The sequence below is a fragment of the Saimiri boliviensis genome, chromosome 18 (assembly GCF_048565385.1).
Source record: "Saimiri boliviensis isolate mSaiBol1 chromosome 18, mSaiBol1.pri, whole genome shotgun sequence".
Taxonomy (NCBI): domain Eukaryota; kingdom Metazoa; phylum Chordata; class Mammalia; order Primates; family Cebidae; genus Saimiri; species Saimiri boliviensis.
In genome coordinates, this window is record NC_133466.1 from 37184655 (window position 1) to 37205124 (window position 20470).

A 20470-nucleotide genomic window follows, 5' to 3' on the forward strand; every position below is an offset into this window, starting at 1 on the left:
TTTTTTTAATTATTAAAGGTTATTTTTTCCTGCTATAAAAAAATATCATAAACTGATTAGCATAAAACAATAGAAATTCACCATCTCTCAGTTATAGACAATGGAAGTCCAAAATCAATCACAGGGTCCCTCCGAGATCTCTGGAGGAGCATCTTTCTTTCTCTCTCCCAGCTTCTGGTAACTTCAGACATTTCTGGGCTTGTGGCAGCCTAACTCAAATCCCTGCCCTGTCTTCACATGACAATCACCCCTCTGACCCTCTTTGTCTTCTCTTTTTGAAAGGACCCAGTCAGATTAGATTAAGACCCACTTTAATATCTTCCTCATAACCTGATTACAGCCACAAAAGCCCATTTCCATATAAAGTCACAATCACAGGTTCTGGAGGTTAGGATTTCAACATACCTTTTTGGGGAGACACAGTACAACTCATAATGAGCTGATTGTAAATATATATATATATATATATATATATATATATATATATATATATAAAGTGTGGAATATTTTCAAGTACATTTAGTTATAAATAAAACTTGAACATAATTTTTTGTTATAGTATTTTGCTATTTCCTTAGAAGTGAAATGTAAACAAATACTTTAAAGTAAAAATTAGATAAATAGGTTTAAGCTGGTACTACATACAACCAACTTTGTAGAAAGTTTATGCTATGTTTGCTCTTTTTAGTAGCATAATTTTATGTCAAATCACGGGTCCTTTCCAGCATTGGGCATAGTCTTGGCCTATTTATCTAATGAAGTCTGGGGCTTCTAAGTATTTATTTGTTTGTTTACACTATATATATATATATATATATATATATATATATATATGTGTGTGTGTGTGTGTGTGTGTGTGTATGCAGTAGAGTGTGGCATATATATATATATATATATATATATATATATATATATATACATACATATATGATAGAGTTTTGCTCTTGTTGTCCCAGCTGTAGTGCAATGCCGGGATCTCAGCTCACTGCAACCACTGCCTACTGGGTTCAAGTGATTCTCCTGCCTCAGCCTCCCAATTAGCTGGGATTACAGGCATGTCCCGCCACACCCAGCTAATTTTGTATTCTTTAGTAGAGACGGGGCTTCTCCATGTTGGTCAAGCTGGTCTCAAACTCCCGACCTTAAGTGATCTGCCTGCCTCGACCTCCCAAAGTGCTGAGATTACAGGTGTGAACCACTGCACCCGACCTACTTACACTATTAATGGAAGTAAATACTAGTCCTTGGAAACGGCATGTTAAGAGAAAATAAACCAACCTACTTCTAATTAGTAGATGATGGGTCTAACGAAAGAAATGTTTTATTATTAAAGTTTGAACAAAGCTTTTTACTGGCATATCACTTGCTACTACCAATTTGAGCAAATAAGAACTCAAGAACTATAGGCAAGGCATGCAAAATTATACTGGAAACAAAAAATTGAAAAATAAATATTTATTTTTTAATATTCAGTATATATTTTCTTACTCAATATTACAAATTTGGTAAAGTTCATGATTAAATTAACATAAAAATTCATTTAAGCCGAGCATGGTGGCTTACACCTGTAATCCCAGCACTTTGGGAGGCCGAGGCAGGTGGATCTCAAGGTCAGGAGTTGAAGACTAGCCTGGCCCACACAGTGAAACACTGTCTCTACTAAAAATACAAAAATTAGCTGGGCATGGTGGCGCGTGCCTGTAATTCCAACTACTCGGGAGGCTGAGGCAGGAGAATTGCTCAAACCGGGACCCAGGAGGTGGAGGTTGCAGTGACCCGAGATTGCACCACTCCACTCCAGCCTGGGCTACAAGCGAGACTCTGTCTCAACAACAACAACAACAAAAAAACAAAACAAAAAAAAAAAAAAAACACAAAAAAACATTTTAAGGCCAATCTGTCACTTTTCTTTCTGAGACTGCTATGCATTTTAAACTGAGACATCAGAGTTCTTATACACAAAGAATTTCATTATGCAAACTCATTATGAGGTCTAACTTACTGGATATACAACTATGTTTACAGTAAACTATAGATACTATCAATACAATCTTGCAAACACAGCAATTCATCATGTTTTAAATTTTGGCTTCCTAGAAACCAAGCTTGAAGCACAGCCTACAAGCAGACGCTTTATTAGGATGGAGAGTACAGTCACAGAGCAGCAAAACAAGAAAAAATAGGGTAAAAAAGAGAAAAAGTGAGAAGGTAAATATAAGATTGTATATTGCAGAGATGGCCATGACTTCACAGAATGCACATTTGGCTACGTGTTCACATAAGATGTTTCTGGAGAGTTGGTATAAAGCCACAGTAATATGGTTTGGCTGTGTCCCCAACCAAGTATCAACTTTTTGTATCTTCCAGAACTCCCACATGTTATGGGACGGACCCTGGGGAAGGTCATTGAGTGATGGAGGCTGGTCTTTCCAGTGCTATTCTAGTGATAGTGAATAAGTATTACGAGATCTAATGGGTTTATCCGGGGTTTCTGCTTTTGTCTCTTCCTCATTTTTCTCTTGCCACCACCATGTAAGAAGTGTGTTGCATCTCCCACCGTGATTCTGAGGTCTCCCCAGCTTTAAGTTCAAGTAAACCTCTTTTTCTTCCCAGTCTCGGATATGTCTTTAGCAGCAGCATGAAACAGACTAATACAGTAAGTTGGTAGCAGTAGAGTGGGGCATTACTGAAAAGGTGCCCAAAAGCCTGGAAGTGACTTTGGAGCTAGGTAACAAGCAGAGGTTAGAACAGTTTGGAGGGCTCAGAGGAGGACAGGAAAATGTGGGAAAGTTTGGAACCTCCTAGAGACTTGTTGAATGGCTTTGACAAAAATGCTGAGAGTAATATGAACAATAAGTTTCAGGTTGAGGTGGTCTCAGATGGAGATGAGAAACTTATTGGGGACTGGAACAAAGTTGACCCTTGTTATGCTTTAGCAAAGAGACTGGTGGCATTTTGCCCCTGCCCTAGAGATTTGTGAAACTTGGAACCTGAGATAGATGACTTAGAGTATCTGGCAGAAGAAATTTCTAAGTAGCAAAGCGTTCAAACAGTGACTTGGGGGCTGTTAAAAGCGTTCCATTTTAAAAGGACAACAGAGCATAAAAGTTCAGATTTGCAGCCTGACTATGTGATAGAAAAAAAAACAAACTATTTTCTGGGGAGAAATTCAAGCTGGCTGCAGAAATTTGCATAAGTAGCAAGAAGTCTAATGTTAGTCCCCAAGACCATGGGGAAAATGTCTCCAGAGCAAGTCAGAGACCTTCACAGCAGCACCCACACCTATTACAGGCCGAGAGGCACAGAAGGAAAAAGTGGTTTCGTGGGCCAGAACTAGGATCTCCGTGCTGTGTGCAGCCTAGGGACTTCATCCCCTGTGACCCAGTTGCTCTAGCCACTTCTGAAAGGGGCCAACATAGAGCTTGTGCTGTGGCCTCAGTGGGTGGAAGACCCAAGCCTTGGCAGCTTCCATGTGGTATTGAGCCTGCAGGTGCACAGAAGTCAAGAATTGAGGTTTCAGAACCTCCTCCTAGATTGCAGAAGATGTATAGAAATGCCTAAGTTCCCAGGCAAAAGTTTGCTGCAAGGGCGGGCTCTCATGGAGAAACTCTGCTAGGGCAGTGCACAAGGGACATGTGGGGCTGGAGCCCCCACGCAGAGTCCCTACTGGGGCACTGCTGAGTGGAGCTGTGAGAAGAAGGCCATTATCGTCCAGACTGCAGAATGGTAGACCCACTGGCAGCTCGCGCCATGTACCTGGAAAAGCAGCAGACACTCCACACCAGCCCTTAATAGCAGCCAGGAGGGAGGCTGTACCCTGCAAAGCCACAGGGGTGGAGCGGCCCAAGACCATGGAAACCCACCTTTTCTATCAGCATGACCTGGATGTGAGACCTGGAGTCAAAGGAGATCATTTTGGAACTTAAAATTTGACTGCCCCGCTGGATTTCAGAGACGCATGGGCCCTGTAACCTCTTTGTTTTGGTCGATTTATCTCATTTGCAATAGCTGTATTTACCCAATACCTGTACCCTTATTGTATTTAGGAAGCAACTAGCTTCTTTTGATGCTACAGGCTCATAGGCAGAAGGGACTTGCCTTGTCTCAGATGAGACTTTGGACTGTGGACTTTGGGGGTCTTTTGAGAAGACATGGTTGGTTTTGAAATGTGACGGCATAAGATTTGGAGGGGCCAGGACTGGAATTATATGAGTTGGCTGTGTCCTCAACCACATATCGATTTGAATTGTATCTCCCAGAATTCCCACATTTTGTGGGAGGTACCCAGGAGGAGGTAATTGAATCATGGGGGCCAGTCTTTCCCATGCTATTCTTGTTATTGTGAATAAGTCTCAAGAGATCTAATGGGTTTGTCAAGGTCTTGCTACTTTTGCTTCTTCCTCATTTTTCTCTTGCCTGCCACCATGCAAGAAGTGACTTTCATCTGCCACCACGATTCTGAGGCTTCTTCAGCCATGTGGAACTGTAAGTCCAATAAAACCTCTTTTTCTTCTAAGTCTCGGGTATGCCTTTATCAGCATCATGAAAACAGACAAATACACACAGCCTCTCAGAACAGGCCTTCACAAGGCAAGCAAAGGGAATGAACTCTTGATTGAAAATTCACTTTCTTACACCCTTCATGTGTAGACTAGTTAAAGTGCATTATTTGATGATACCACATATCTAAAATCTGCACATGCCAAAGAATTTTCATGTGTTAGATAGCAGAAGCTACTCAGGAGAATTAATATATGTCTTAGCCTCAATAAACCACCCAAAGTCAGAAATAACTTCTAGACCCATAACTTCTGGTGATGATAAATGATAAGATAAATAGTAATAACGTAATGGAGGAAGTGACTGTGATGATCTTAAACAAAAATTAAATTTATTGGAAAGACATCAGATAGCTCAACAGATTGAGAAGATGCTGGAGCAGCAGGTTTAAGAAAATGGAAAGAACAGGAAGATGTGATGGTTAATTTTATGTGTCATCCTCACCGGACTATGGGGTATCCAGATATTTGATTAAACGTTATTCTGGGTATGTCTGTTAAGCTATTTCTGAATGAGAATAACCTTTGAATCCGTAGACAGTTTCTTCAGTAAATGTGGTAATAAGTCAGGAAAAGTCTGATGCTATCCATTTTCACACTCCTTCCAGTTTGATGAGAGAAAATGACCTCTTTTGCTAAATTCAGGACGTTGTCCATCTAACATATTTTCTTTTTTTAATTTTTTTTTCATTGTGCTTTAAGTTCTGAGGTACATGTGCAGAACATGCATGTGTGTTACATGGGTGCACACGTGCCATGGTCATTGGCTGCATCCATCACTCCATCATCTACATGAGGTATTTCTCCTAATGCTGTCATTCTCCTAGTCCCCCACCCCCTGACAGGCCCCAGGTATCTAAAATATTTTCAACACCCCAAAAATGTTAGGAATGAAAAAAAGTTTTAGAGTAAAGTCAAGCAACACTAACACACTCTAAAAAAATACATTCTGCAAAATTAATTAATAATATTTTATAATATTGTTATCTTCCAATCCTTCAAAAGCTGTAAAGAGAGTTTCCCTTCTTCTCTCTGAAAAAATAATAATTGTAGACCCCTGTCCATGTGCTAAGAACAGTAGGAGGCATCATCACCTGCGCTAAGTCATGTAACCTACACCGGAAAGTGCACATATTGCAACGGGTTAAGCCCCGTTAGTCCAGTCGCATGTCCCCTGTCTCCGTTCCCCTATGCAATTTATTAAAAAATAGAGTAGTAAGTCCTCTGAAATTGTTCACAGTCTGGGGTTTACTGAATGCATTAAATTCATGCCCTGTTTAAATTTTCTTCATTTCTAAAATGAATACTTCAAACGTAGTGTTTTCTTCTACCCAGAGACATGGTTCTGGTTTGTCTCTCTTTTTGTGATGTTAACAGAGATTTGTATATGCTTCTTTCTTTACAATTTTGAAATTAATGGGTCAGTTCGCTCACAAGGTTTAACAGTGCACTACTAGTTAATATTTTAGTATCATTACGTACCTACAAATCTAAGCATATCTGATGGAATGCAGTCTATTCTGGTGATTATCTTTTTTTTTTTTTTTTTTTTTTTTTGAGACGGAGTTTCGCTCTTGTTACCCAGGCTGGAGTGCAATGGCGCGATCTCGGCTCACCGCAACCTCCGCCTCCTGGGTTCAGGCAATTCTCCTGCCTCAGCCTCCTGAGTAGCTGGGATTACAGGCACGTGCCACCATGCCCAGCTAATTTTTTGTGTTTTTAGTAGAGACCGGGTTTCATCATGTTGACCAGGATGGTCTCGATCTCTTGACCTCGTGATCCACCCACCTCGGCCTCCCAAAGTGCTGGGATTACAGGCTTGAGCCACCGCGCCCGGGCTCTGGTGATTATCTTTATTGATGATCTAATTGTCCCATTTGTAGTCAGTGAAAGCCTCTTCAGGTAAGTGCTTAGGACGTAACGTCTTGTTCTCTGAAATGGTATTTTACAGTCTCATCTTGCATGTTTCTTGCTCCAGCCCTAAAATCAGCCCTTTCTCTAAAAAAGCCCTGGTTTCTTTTCTGAGAAATTATATTTGGACACATATGGACACTTGATGGCATTGTTTTTCATTGTCCTGATAGAATTTTACAAAGAGGTCAGAGACTCAGGAAGAACGGGAGTTTTCCACTAGCTTACAGTGATAGGTATTGGATTTAGAAATTAATTTGATTTATAGAAAAGAAAATAATCCTTACTGTGTAGCTGTGTCTGTTAATGGACATTTTTATAGTTTATATGTCATAGAACTAATCAGTGAAATATAAAATTGCCAACATCTACAGTTATACATAGCAAATTTGTAACTGCCTGAAAGTGAAAGAAAAATCTAACATTTCAACATATTTTACGTTTGCAAGTATTGTCAAAAAGAGTCAAACTCTGTAAAATATTTGAAGAGATTTATTCTGAGCCAAACATGAGTGGCCAATGGCCCGTGACACAGCCCTCAGAAGATCCTGAGAACATGTGCCCAAGGTGGTTGGGGTACAGCTTGGCTTTATATATTTTAGGAAGGTAGGAGACATCAATCAAATACATTTCAGAAATACATTAGTTTGGTTTAGAAAGGAGGGACAACTCAAAGCCCGGGGGCTTCCAGACTGTAGGTAAATTTGGACATTTTCTGGTTGACAATTGGCTAAGTTTGTCTAAAACCTGGGATTGATAGAAAGGCATGTTCAGGCTAAAGATAAAAAACTGGGCACACACCTGTAATCCCAGCACTTTAGGAGGCCAAGGCAGGCAGATCACAAGGTCAAGAGCTCAAGACCAACCTGGCCAACATGGTGAAACTCCGTCTCTACTAAAAACACAAAAAAGTAGCTGGGTGTGGTGGTGCATGCCTATAGTCCCAGCTACTTGGGAGGCTGAGGCAGGAAAATTACTTGAACCCAGGAGGCAGAGGCAGGAGTGAGCCGAGTTTGCACTCCAGCCTGGTGACAGAGTAAGTCTCCATCTAAAAAAAAAAAAAAAAAAAAATGTGGAGGACACCCAGTTTTATTGTGCAGAGGAAGCTCTTAGATAGCAGACTTTAGAGAGAGCAAGCGGTGAATTGTTTTTTATCAGACTTAAAAGGATGCCTGGCTCTTAGTTGATTATCTCCTGAATCTGGGAAGGAAGGAGGGAAGGTAAACAAAAGGGGAAGGAGATTCTCTAGAGAATGCGGATTTTCCCACAAGACTCTTTGCAGGGCAATTTTGAGGCATGGCAAGGAAATATATTTTGGGGTTAAATATTTTTTTCCTTGTCTCATAATGTCATGCCAGAGTCAGATTGAAAACTATGCCATGATAAATAGGGTCAAATAAAATGATGAGAATTTATGTTGTAGGTCATGACTCTCTAGACCCTTTAGGTAGGAATTTGGGTAAGATAAAAAATTCAAAGCTTAGTCCTCACCAGACTGGCCCAAGAATGTTGGACTTTATGAAAATAATGAGCACAAAGAAAGCTTCTAATGGCAGAAACAATAAAAACAATAAATGATAAAATTTGATAAGGACAAAATTGATGAATGTCAGAAAACGGGCTACACAAAATAATCTATTTTATAAAAATAATTGTAGTAAAATTAAAATTAAAAATAAGAAATAGTTTAAATGTGCTATATAGAAAATGACATAAGCAATTACGTTTGCTTAATATAGCTTACTTCAAAAATGTTTTTCTGATGAAAATGCACCAATATTGTTATAATTCTGATATTAAGATATGCATTAACTCAGAATAAAACATCATTATGTTCAAAATTAAATTCATGAAGGTATGATCTACAGTTCCTGTAGTCTGACTTGTTTATGTCTAAATAACTAAAGTAGACACTTCAAATTATTGTTCTAAAAAATAAAATGTATTATATAATAATTTTCTTTTTTACTTTTGAACACATTTAGCAAATTGTAATTATTTTTACTCACAAGAAAAAAATAAAAATTAGTGATAGGAGGACAGAACAAAAGATGATAAAAGAAAGAGAAGGAAAGGAAAAATGAAAAGAAGGAGGTGTGAGCATATTCCAACAGGCAGTTAGACAGATTGACTGGGTCATTTGAGAGGAATTCCACTGAGTGTTTGAGTGGGAGTTAGACTGCAATTATCCAGGAAAAATGGACGTTTAAGAAGTAAAAATAAGAAAGTAGCCTATTATTTCAAAAGCCTCACTCTGAAGGGCAGACATCAAACTCATAGCACAGTTCTACATGTTAGTTTTATTACATCTATTAACTGTACATTCACCCTGGGTTTACTTTTCCATTTAGGTTTTGGCCGAATATTTTTTCCAGCATTGTCAGTTCATTAGTCAGTCTTTTACAAAGATTTTTTTTTCCCCCTAAGACTTGAAGTTGATCCAAATAAACTATCCTGCTATACTTAAAGAAGAAGTCCCTAAATTTATACAGGCAAATTCTCTAAGTTTTGAGCAGACTATAATAATCAACTAATAATGTTCATTTGTTTCATTGTTTGTAATTCTGTTTTATTTTTATTTTTTGGTTTTAAAGTGCTGGCTACATTATCAAAGTGCTGAATAGAAGCACTGTTAGTACAGATCCCATCATTTCTATTTTAAAGAAAAGCTCTCTGACCTATGAATAGTATAAATTTTGTCCTATCAAAGAAGCTCTTTCTCTTTGTAATTTTCAGAGTTTTTTTTTTTTAAAATCGTGAGTATTTGGTAAATTTAATTCAATAATTTTAGTGCATTTATGGAGATTATATGAATCTTTTAAATTCATTAAATTGTTTTAACTCCTTTAAAGTATTATTATTAAATTTGTAGAGTTTTGCTAATAAACTTTCCATGTTTCCCTAAGAAACATTTAAGTTGTTTAGGATACATTCTTAATACAGTGTTAGATTTAGTCTTTTGTTTCTAATTTTGTTTCTACATTTTTAAATGAGACCAACCAATAATGTTTGTTTCTTTCTTTCTTTTATTGTGTTTATCAGTTTGGGTATGAAGCTTATGCTAACCTCATAAAATGAAGAATATTTTCTTTATTGTTTCTGTTTTCTGAAACGGTTTTTCAAAAATGTTTCTGGTGGAACACACTGGTGAGGCAATCTAGGCTAGGAGTTTTCTTTTGGGGAAGATTTTTAAGATCTGTAAGGATATGAGAAAGAGCAAACTCAGTTTTTTCACTGTGCTGTCACAACACAATACAGAAAACTTCTGTGACTCCAGTTATTGCAAGAAGTGGGAGACAGTTTCCCAACACATCAAGGAAGCAATGTTTTCTGCAGTGGACACCAGCTGGGTATCCTCTAATTCAGTAAAGTTTTGCCACTATCTACCTGGAGGTAGCATCAGATCCTACAAGGTGAGAGCTCAGATCCAAAGGACTGCCCCTTACCCTTAGACACTAGCTGCAAATAGTAGACTATCACTTATTCTTCTAACCCATGAGCTATATATTGGGGATCCCTCCTCCTGAATCCCTTCTTGAGTTTGATTAATTTGTTCTACAATGGCTCACTGAACTCAGGGAAAAAGTTACTTCCATTTACTGTTTTATTATGAAGATCTTACAAAGAATACAGATAAAGAGAATGTCATCCAAAAGACCACCAAGATGACTAAGTAGTAGAAAGAAGAGCTTTACTGGTCACACAGTTTGCAAATCAAGAATGGAAAGTCTCCAGCAAGGACCAAAGATGATCTCTCTTCAAAGAGAGGAAGAGCAGATTGGGTTTTACACCTCACAGGGCCTGTATGATTCAATAAAGTCATAGATATTCAGAAAGTTTGGAGGAGAAGCTGCACATGTTTATGAGAGGGGTAAGGCACACACTTAATGGGTAAACATATGTATAACATACATCCCGTGTTCAATTTGGGGTGAGTTTTAGCATTAAAGTCAAATGAAATCGGGCTCTTTATGCCAAAAGGTGAACTATAAGACACAAAGACTGTTTGTGTACAGCCTACATAAAGTGGCTGAAACTGGCCTAAAGTCTGTAGTTACTTATCGGAAGAGAATGATTGTAAGGAGAGTCCTCTATCCAACCTCGTTGTAATAGTCTGGATTATAAATCAGAGTTAGGAGGGGTCTAATAATTTGTCTGATAGCTTTTATTATTAGAGAGTTTTGCAAGAGGGTGTTTTTTCTTGCAGTTGTAGGAATTTAGATATTTGCTATGCCAACTGGGACCTGGACTCTCAACCTATACATAACTTTTGTTTCCTTAACCTTCAGATTCATCTTAGTTGTTAAGAGAGTATCTCAGATCACAAGATGCTTAGGGTGAGGTTATATGGGAAGGAAAGCAGAGCTGCTCTGCTTCTCCAAGTGGGAGCCACCCTCCAGGAACTTCCATGTATTCAGTATCCAGAACTCTACAAATCCAGTTCGTCTGGGTCTTTATTGAGGCTTTATTACTTAGGCATGATTGATTGAATCACTGGTAAGTATTGATGATTAACTTAACCTTCAGCCCCTCTCTCCTCCTTAGAGGATGTGGGGTGAAATTAAAAATCTCACTCCTCTAATTCTGCCTTGGTCTTTCAGTGACAAACCCCCATCCTGAAACAATCCAGGGACCCCAGCCAAAGTCATTTCATCAGGATACAAAAGACATTCATCACTCTGGAGAGTCCAAGAATTTTAAGAGATGTATATCAGAAAACTAGAGGAACACTAGATGTACATTTCATGATATCACAAAATCTAACTAAATTTCCTTAATTTTAGGACATCTAGATATTCTTTCTTCTTAGTTGGGTAGGAAGTATTTTCCTAAAATTTTTTCTTTTATGCCTAAATTGTTTAATTTATTGGTTTAAAGTAGGGATCAGAGTTAGTGATTACCTAGTGTGGAGGGAAACCATGGTCTTTGCACTCTCTCTATATGTTTATACTCTTACTTCTGCTTCATTTTGGTCTGGTAATTTCTCACTATCTTGTCCGTGTATGATGCACTTAAGGATCTACTTTTCAAACTTTTAACCGGCATTTTCAGTTTTTTTCAATAGGTGCAAAAGTATGACTACTCCAGCCTGTTATTTTATCAGAATCATTGCCCCATTAAACAACATACAACAGTGATACAATTTCTCAGTAACATTAGTTCTCTATTTACTATTTGTGGCTGAACGGTATTTCCTGGCTAGATTTAACAAAACTTACCTACCCAGTCATCTATCTATCTTTTTACATTTCTTCTTTTAGTTTTTTAAATAGATTTTAAAAACTGCATTTATGATTTTCCTTGTACATAGCTTTTGTGTACTTTTCTGCTTCATACAAATACATTTATAGTATTTAGATAAAATAATTTAGAATTTTTCAACTATACTAATTCTTAGAAAAAACATAGAATAAAGCAAGTGTTAACTGCTTAGCATAATTCTGGCAAATTGTATTCTACTCTGATTTAATTGCTTTCAACTTGCATTATAACATTAACTTAAAGAGACATTTTGCAAAATTTTTTAGATTTCTTCACATATTTTCTCCTCTTTGAATCATTTGATATTCAAATAAGTCTGATTTAAAGCACCTATTATTTCAACATTATTGCCAAGTTTCTTATGTTCTATTACTGGAATCATCAATTTGAGATTTTAGTGTGATTGCCTTTATCATAAAATATAAATTGCAATCATATTTATTAAGAAGCATGGTGGACGTAAGGACGTGGAAAGTTGAAATGCTTTGTAAAATGTCCTTTCTTAATATATGAAGGAAAAAAATGCTTGTAAAATATTTACATTTGTACATAGATAAATGCACTAGAAACCAATGATCCTATTGGAGTTTAACCGGTTGTCTTAAAGGCCTCAGTTAAGGTTAGAGACACGTGTGCCCCCCCACTGCTGTTTATCAGGTTTACACACCTTCTCCCCATGTTTACTCATAGCTAATGAGAAGCAAAAAGATATAAATGTTTGCCTACCAACACTTGTACATTTTTTGTGTGTGTTTGTTTTGTTTTGTTTTTGGGACAAAGTATCATTCTGTTGCCAGGCTGGAGAGGGGTTGTGCAATCTCAGCTCACTGCAACTTCTGCCTCCCAGGTTCCAGTGACTCTCCTGCCCCCTGTCTCAGCCTCCTTACTATCTGGGACTGTAGGCATAAACCACCACGCCCAGCTATGTTTGTATTACTCATAGAGATGGGGTTTCACCATGTTGGCCAAGACAATCTTGATTTCTCGACTTGGTGATCAGCCTGCCTCGGCCTCCCAAAGTGCTGGGATTACAGGCATGAGCCACTTTGCCCAGCTGTACATGTGTTTTTTAACTACAAACTTGTGATAGTTTAATCACATGGTTGTAAAACATATTTATCCTAAGAAATTGTATTATAAGTTATTAAGGAGCAGAAATTAAACAGACTTGTTTATTGTTCTTAACTCATTAATATTGTTAAATATTTTTGGAAGAATTTTACCTGGGCCTTTTCTTTATCTGTGGAGATTAATGTTACCTTCCACAGATCTTATCTAAGCACAATGTGAAGCTTAGTTTTCTTTGATAAAACACATATTTCTTCCTGTCGTTTATCCATGATTTTGAATGTGATTCAAATAGCTCTAAAATACCATTATACTTGACTTCATCCAATTCTTTACCCTTCCCAAGATTTTCAATTTCATTCTGCATTCATTTTGCATCACAGTTATACTTTATGATTATATCTGTATAAACCAATTTTTAAAAAATATTCAAGGATCTGAAATTATATTAAGAACAATGGTAGCATTATGATTGAGAAGAAATGCTTACACATGATCAGTAATGATAAGTTTTAGTCTGCTAAGCAGATGCAGCACTTTGAGGTCTCAGATCATAAATAGTGAAATAATAGTTTATCCTGGGTCTGTGTCTCTTTGTAATCTTTTTCATTGGTTTGTATATCAGTGCTTGTAATATACTGTTTCTGTTGGCCTGAGATACATTTTTTTTTTTTTTTTTTTTTTTTTTGAGACGGAGTTTCGCTCTTGTTACCCAGGCTGGAGTGCAATGGCGCGATCTCGGCTCACCACAACCTCCGCCTCCTGGGTTCAAGCAATTCTCCTGCCTCAGCCTCCTGAGTAGCTGGGATTACAGGCATGTGCCACCATGCCCAGCTAATTTTTTGTATTTTTAGTAGAGACGGGGTTTCACCATGTTGACCAGGATGGTCTCGATCTCTCGACCTTGTGATCCACCCGCCTCGGCCTCCCAAAGTGCTGGGATTACAGGCTTGAGCCAACGCGCCCTGCCGAGATACATTTTTAATCTAAAATTACAAGTCCCATTTTATTTATAAAATTGTCTTCTTTAAGTGGAATGCTTAAATTTGGCAGAAAAAAAAATTATTTGATATTGAATTGAATTTCTAGTGTAATATAAGAATAGCTAGCATATTTACAAATTTGAGTCATCCCATCAAGAGCAGTCCAATTGCCAAGAGAAGGTGGGAAGATAACTAGAAAAGGGGATAATTTGTTTTCGTATTTCATTTTGTTTCCCTGAAAACAAATAAGGAGTCAGCGTATCACAACATAAGTGAGTATAATGTCACGGTTAAGACAGCAGAGAGTGGACTCGGGAACCAGACCTCGCTTCAAACCTGGATCCAATAATAACTAGCTTTGTGATTCTGAACAAACTCCTTAATACCTTTCTACCTAGTTTCACCAGCTACAAAATGGGATTAGTAATAGTACCTAGTTAATTTGTTGTTTGTGGGAATTGGATGAGTGTATGTGTATAGAATGCTTAGAAAGATAACAGCAATGTAGTAATCATTTTATCATTTTTTAAAATTATTATTTCTCTTCTTAGAATGAACCAACTGTAGTACTTTGGGGAGACCAGGAAAAAAAGAGAGGACCACGTTTTGCTGTGTGGGGTTTGTTTTGCCCATCGTACACAGGCAGTGCTGTATTGAATATGGCCCTTACTGCTTTCTGCAAATTTGTGCAAAGCCCCAAGAGACTAAAAGCAATGTCTCTTGTGACAAAGTCCCAAACGCCCTAATATCTAGAACATGCTAAAAATTATAAAGTCAATTTTGCAAACCTATTACAAATAAGAAAACAAATGTGCTGGAAGTATGGGGTTGGAGAGGGTGACAAAGAGAATTCATTTGTAGAAAGTTGTTGAAAAGCAGTGAAATTTGGCTTTTTCTCCCCCTAGGTCAAGTGAGGGTAACCAGACAGAGACTGAAGTAGGACTGTTGCCAGATAAGTCTAAGACTGTTCCCAGGTAAAGAAACTGGCTAAGGTCTGAGCACAAAGAGAAGGCTGCTTTGGGAATGTTCTACATGTCCACGGACAACAAAGATATCTGTTGCCGGCCAGGTGTAATCCTGTAATCCCTGCACTTTAAGAGGCCGAGGTAGATGGATGACCTGAGGTGAGGAGTTTGAGACTGGCCTGACCAATCTGGTGAAACCCTATCTCTACTAAAAATACAAAAATTACAAAGCTGTAATCTCAGCTACTTGGGATGCTGAGGCAGGAGAATCGCTTGAACCTGGAAGGCAGAGGTTGCAGGGAGCCAAGATCATGCCACTGCACTCCAGCCTGGTTGACAGACAGACACTCTGTCGCAAAAAAAAAAAAAAAAAAAAAAAAAAAAAAAAAGGTGTTTGTTGCCATGAGACTAGGTACAGATTTACTAAGAAGCTTTAGGTTATCTTGAAAAGTAGTCCATTAAAGCAAAGTGAAAAAGGGCAAGGGCCCTGTGTAGAGTTGACTGGAAGAATCCCAGAAGCTGAGATTGAAGTTGAAAGCAGCCGAGTAAAGAAAGCATGGCCTCACCACGGGAGCTACACTCAGAGATTCCCAAAAGAAAGTTCTCCAGTGGCAGGGGCGGGGGGATTGGGGGACGGTGGAATCCTATCACTGGAAAAGGGTCAGCAATTGGCATTGCCACACCTAGACACTCCAGGCACAGATTCAGACTCCACCGTTCATGTAAGATCTTCCTGTTCCTTGTCTCTCCTCCCTCTCTATATTCCAATCCTGGAATAACCAGATGAATTTAGAAGGTGAGAAATAGAAGGGAAAACTAAGATGAGAAGCATTTTAGTCTGCAGCAAATCTTATGTGTAAGAGGAATAAAGTTTTAAGATGAATGATATTTGGAGTTATGTGCTTATTAGACTATACATTTGCATACAGTATACAGAAAAAGTAATTTTTGGCTGGGTGTGGTGGCTCATGCGTGTAATCCCTGCACTTTGGGAGACTGAAGCTGGCGGATCAGTTGAGGTTAGGAGTTCGAGACTAGCCTAATCAACATGGTGAAACCGTGTCTCTACTAAAAATACACAAAAAATATAAGCCAGACATGGTGGCATGTGGCTGTAAACCCAGCACGTTGGGAGGCTGAGGTGGGTAGATCAGTTGAACCCAGGAGGTGAAGGTTGCAGTCTTCCAAGAGCTGAGATCGCACCACTGCACTCCAGCCTGAATGACAGAGCAAGATTCCATCTCAAGAAAACACAAACAGAAAAAGCAATATTTGGAACTCCTAAATGTAGAAAAAGAAAGCTAGCCTTATTCAAATTAACCCAAATGCAAATTAAGACCAGAGTAGAATTTTGCTTTTTGCATATTAAAGTGGCAAAGACAAAACATTGGTGACACTGTGCTGGAGAGGACATGTAAAAACAGAATTAGTTACATATGAATGAAGGGTGGGCACTTTGTAGTCATGGAGTGCAAATCTTTATGAAAATTTTAAATGTACTTATTCATTGACTAACAAAACTGCTTTCAGTAATGTTTCCTACATACAAACTGGCACATGTATAAACTATTGTAGAAATATTTTAATTGCAACCCAATTTGTTATGCAAATACAGGGAATCACCTTAATGTCCATCTACAAATAACTGAATAAAAATACTTAATACACCTTTATACAAGAGAAGATTATGCCATCATCAAAACTATTGAAGAAACTCCATAGGTATATAATTCAAGACAGATCATTAAATGAAATAAGGCAAGGTATAGACCAGCATGTATACTATGTAACCACTGGTGAGAAAAATATACATTGTCAACCTTACAAAATGAGATTCAGAAAATATAATTTAAGTATACAGTTTATCTGAGTGTAAAACTCTAGGATAGCTATTTGGGAAACATCAACTCCAAATGAATGGGTCAGTGTTCGAAGGTGGAAAAGTTAAGATTTCACTTACATAGGCAGAGACAGAGACATTTTAGCAGGATTACATTTTCTATATGAGACCAATGTATATGTTACCACGATTTTGCTGATTACAGATTGGATCATGTTATTACTTCATGAAGAGGGGTAGTGATTTGAGGGAAGCATCTTATCTCTGGTGCCATTTACTCTTAATTATTTAGAAGAAGAAAAGGGCGGAAGTTACAGCTGAATGCCACAAGACTCGGACTGCATAGACATATTACCCTCAAGGCTCAGAAGAATGTAAAGTTTCAACAGTGTTAAGTTTGAATTATTTTGTTTGAATCGTTAAATTTTACAACATCAATTTGTTCATGTGTAAGTGCATGTAATGTCTCTAGAAATCACAGAAAATGATGGCTATCGTTTTGAGATAGAATTTGAGTAGCTAGTAACAGAGGAAAGACAGGCTGAACTCTTTGGCAAATATAATTTAAAATTTTGTACTATTTAGCAATTATTCTTATAATAACAAAACAAAAATGGCAATAAACAATATTATCTGAATGGAAAAAAGATTGGAAAATTCTTAAAATGTTTAGTAACAAATAATGAACCTCAATACAAATCAAATTTGTATATTCTTTATGACTGACCAGATAAATAATGACAAAGGCAAAATTTTTTATTCAAAAAAATATATACACACAACTAATAGCTGGCAGTGACTCAAAACTACAATACATCTTTTTTTGGAAAAAAGAAATGTGAATGTTTGAAAGTGGCAAAAAAAAAAAAAAAGATATGAAATTGCAAGTAGTCAATCCAAAGGTATATGTGGGGACAGCATCTGAAATTGCCAACTGGATACCTTTAGTGCCTCTAAAGCTAAGGCAGATGTGATTACAGGTCTGATGTATCTCCCCTCACCAAAAAAGGTGACATTACAGCAAAAATGAAACTGTGACATTCTTTTATTTTGTTCTTTTTATAGATATTTTTAGTTGACAGCCTAATAGACCAACTCTTTGTGATAACCCCAAAGTAGATAAAGAATAAATTCACCCACTTCTTTATGAGAGAAACATCTAATTGCCAGGGGGAAGCTCCTACTTTCACAGTTCAAAGCAGCCTCTTGATAATCTGATCTGGAGTCAGTCATGGTCAGATTCAGGAATCATCAAGCTGAAAACTTTAAATGAAGCACAAACACACACCCGCCAGTGTGGCCACAGAGGGATAGTAAAGGTCAACAAATAAAGGTGAAGAGAAAATAGAGGGAAAAACCCACATGAAACTGATTTCAAACACAGTGTTAAAGACAATAGCCAATATTTGACACAGAAAATGCAGTGTTTTCAGATTTGAAATAATCGGGGCATTTTGAATTTGATAGCGTAGGTGCTAAGGGAAAATTTCTCCTTTGCCCTCTGAAGGTTCCTCACAGATAGCAGGACTCAGAAAGAATAGATTGTAAGTATTTCTTTCAGACTTCATTTTTTTTATTGTAAAAATAACTTTAGAAATTTTTTTTCACTTAAGTTTGCATGGTTTCAAGACTTATTTTTATTTTATTTTATGTTTAACGTTTATTTTATGTTCAGGGATACATGTATGTGCAGGTTATATAGATAAATTACATGTTGTAGGGGGTCTGATGGGCTGGTTATTTTGTCACCCAGGTAATAAGTATGGTGCTCTACTGGGAGCTACCATCAAATAGGTGACAGTATCTGTCATTCCCTTCTTTGGGTCTATATATAGTCAATGCTTGTCTGCCATTTATAAGTGACGGTGTGCAGTGTTTGGTGTTCTATTCCTGTGTTAGTTTACTTAACATAACGGCCTCCAGTTCCATTCATGCTGCTGCAAAGGACATGATCTTTTTCTTTTTTGTAGCTGCACAGCATTCCCTCAATTTTATTGACCACATTAAAAAACTCCAGTTAACCATTGGTGAACATTTAAGTTGATTCAATTGTCTTTGCTATTGTGACAGTGCTTGTGATGAACACATTCATGCATGTGTCCTTATGGGAGAATGATTTATATTCCTTCGGGTATATACCTAATAATGGGATTGCTGGGTCGAATGGTAATTCTATTTTAAGTTCTTAGAGAAATCACCAAACTGCTTTCCGCAGTAACTAAAATAATTTACATGGCCACCAGCAGCATAAAAGCACTCCCTTTTCTCCACAACCTCACCAGCATGTTAATTTTTTGACTTTTTGATAATAGTCATACTGACATCCTGGCTAGCCACACTGACTGGTGTGAAATGGTACCACATTGTGGTTTTGACTTGCATTTCTGTAATTATTAGTGATGTTGAGCATTTTTTCATATGCATGTTGGCCACATGTATGTCTTCTTTTGGAAATGTCTGCTCATGTTCTTCACTCACTTTTTAATGGTTTTTTGTTGTTGTTGTTGTTCTTTGTTTGTTGCAAATTTGTTTAAGTTCCTTGTAGATTATGAATATTAGACCTTTGTCAGATGCATTATTTGGCCGAGGGAAATCTTCTCCTTTAACTTTTGAAGGTTCCTTACAAGTAGCAGCCCTCGGAGAGAATAGATGGTAAATATTTCTTTCAGACTTTTGAAGGTGTCAGACTCTCAGCCTCTCAGTTTGACTTCTCTGGATGCAGACAAGGAAGGACTTCAGAGAAAGGCCGGCTGTGTCAACACAGATTTTCTCTACAGATGGAAATCTCCTCCACAAAAGGCAGCTTCATAGCATTACTCTGTCTGCAATCCCTGTGAAAAGCCATCTCAAAATATGTCAAAGAAGTTTATTTTTGGATGAAATATTTTGGTTTTCTTCAACAGAATTTACAAAATTCTTGGGTGCCAACTATTTTTTTTCTTCTGTAATAAAGTAGCAGTTGGATATGAAATTTCATCAGACTATTTCTCTTTATTAATAATCTCTTGAACATTATTTGCAGAATCTGCATTTTTGGTCATATTTTTAAAAGTCTCACCTCTTTCAAAATTAATAAAAACATGTGTTTGTCTTCCACAATGAAACTTATGTTAAGTAGAGATTCAGTACAGATTCCTTTGAAAAATGTTTCTCATGCACTTAATAGGTAAAAAAAAAAAAAAAAAAAAAAAAAAAGAAAGAAAAAGAAAGAAAAGAAAAAAGAAAAAAGAAGTACTAATCGAAAAAAATTGAAAGCAATTACCTAATGCTTAAATGGTGGTAGATAAGATGAAAATCCTCTGTCACTGAGAAGGACCACAAACATATATAAAATTATCAAAGCAGCTCAACCTTGTTAACTTGCTGATAATAGTTTGCAGTGGACCATCGCCCTACTCTGTCTCCCTCACAGATGGGCAATAGCAGCCTTCTGCAATAGCAAACATATTTTCCTATACGCGCCATTCACTGAGGGGCTTTCTCAAGCAGCAAAGGTGCTTGAACTATACCTACTGGGATCACGAGATAATTGATTTTCACTGAAACTGTGTTTTCTTTTTCTTTTCTTTTCTTTTTTTTTTTTAACTCCACAGATTGTTGCTGATGACTAATTTTTATGAATTTTATATCAGGAGAGTTTGGCAAATGTAGTACCATTTTCAAATGACTAAAATACATAAAATTCACTTTTATTAATGATATTTTTAAAGGTCTCTGTTTGGATTCAAATTATTGGAATATTTCATGTTGATATTTAAAAATTATTTGGCTTACAAAGAAACTTTTTAACCTGTCTAGTCTAAAGATTTTTTAAAAATCAAATGACTGACTATGAAAATTAGTATCAAAATATATGGCAGGTAAAACAGATGATCTGATTTC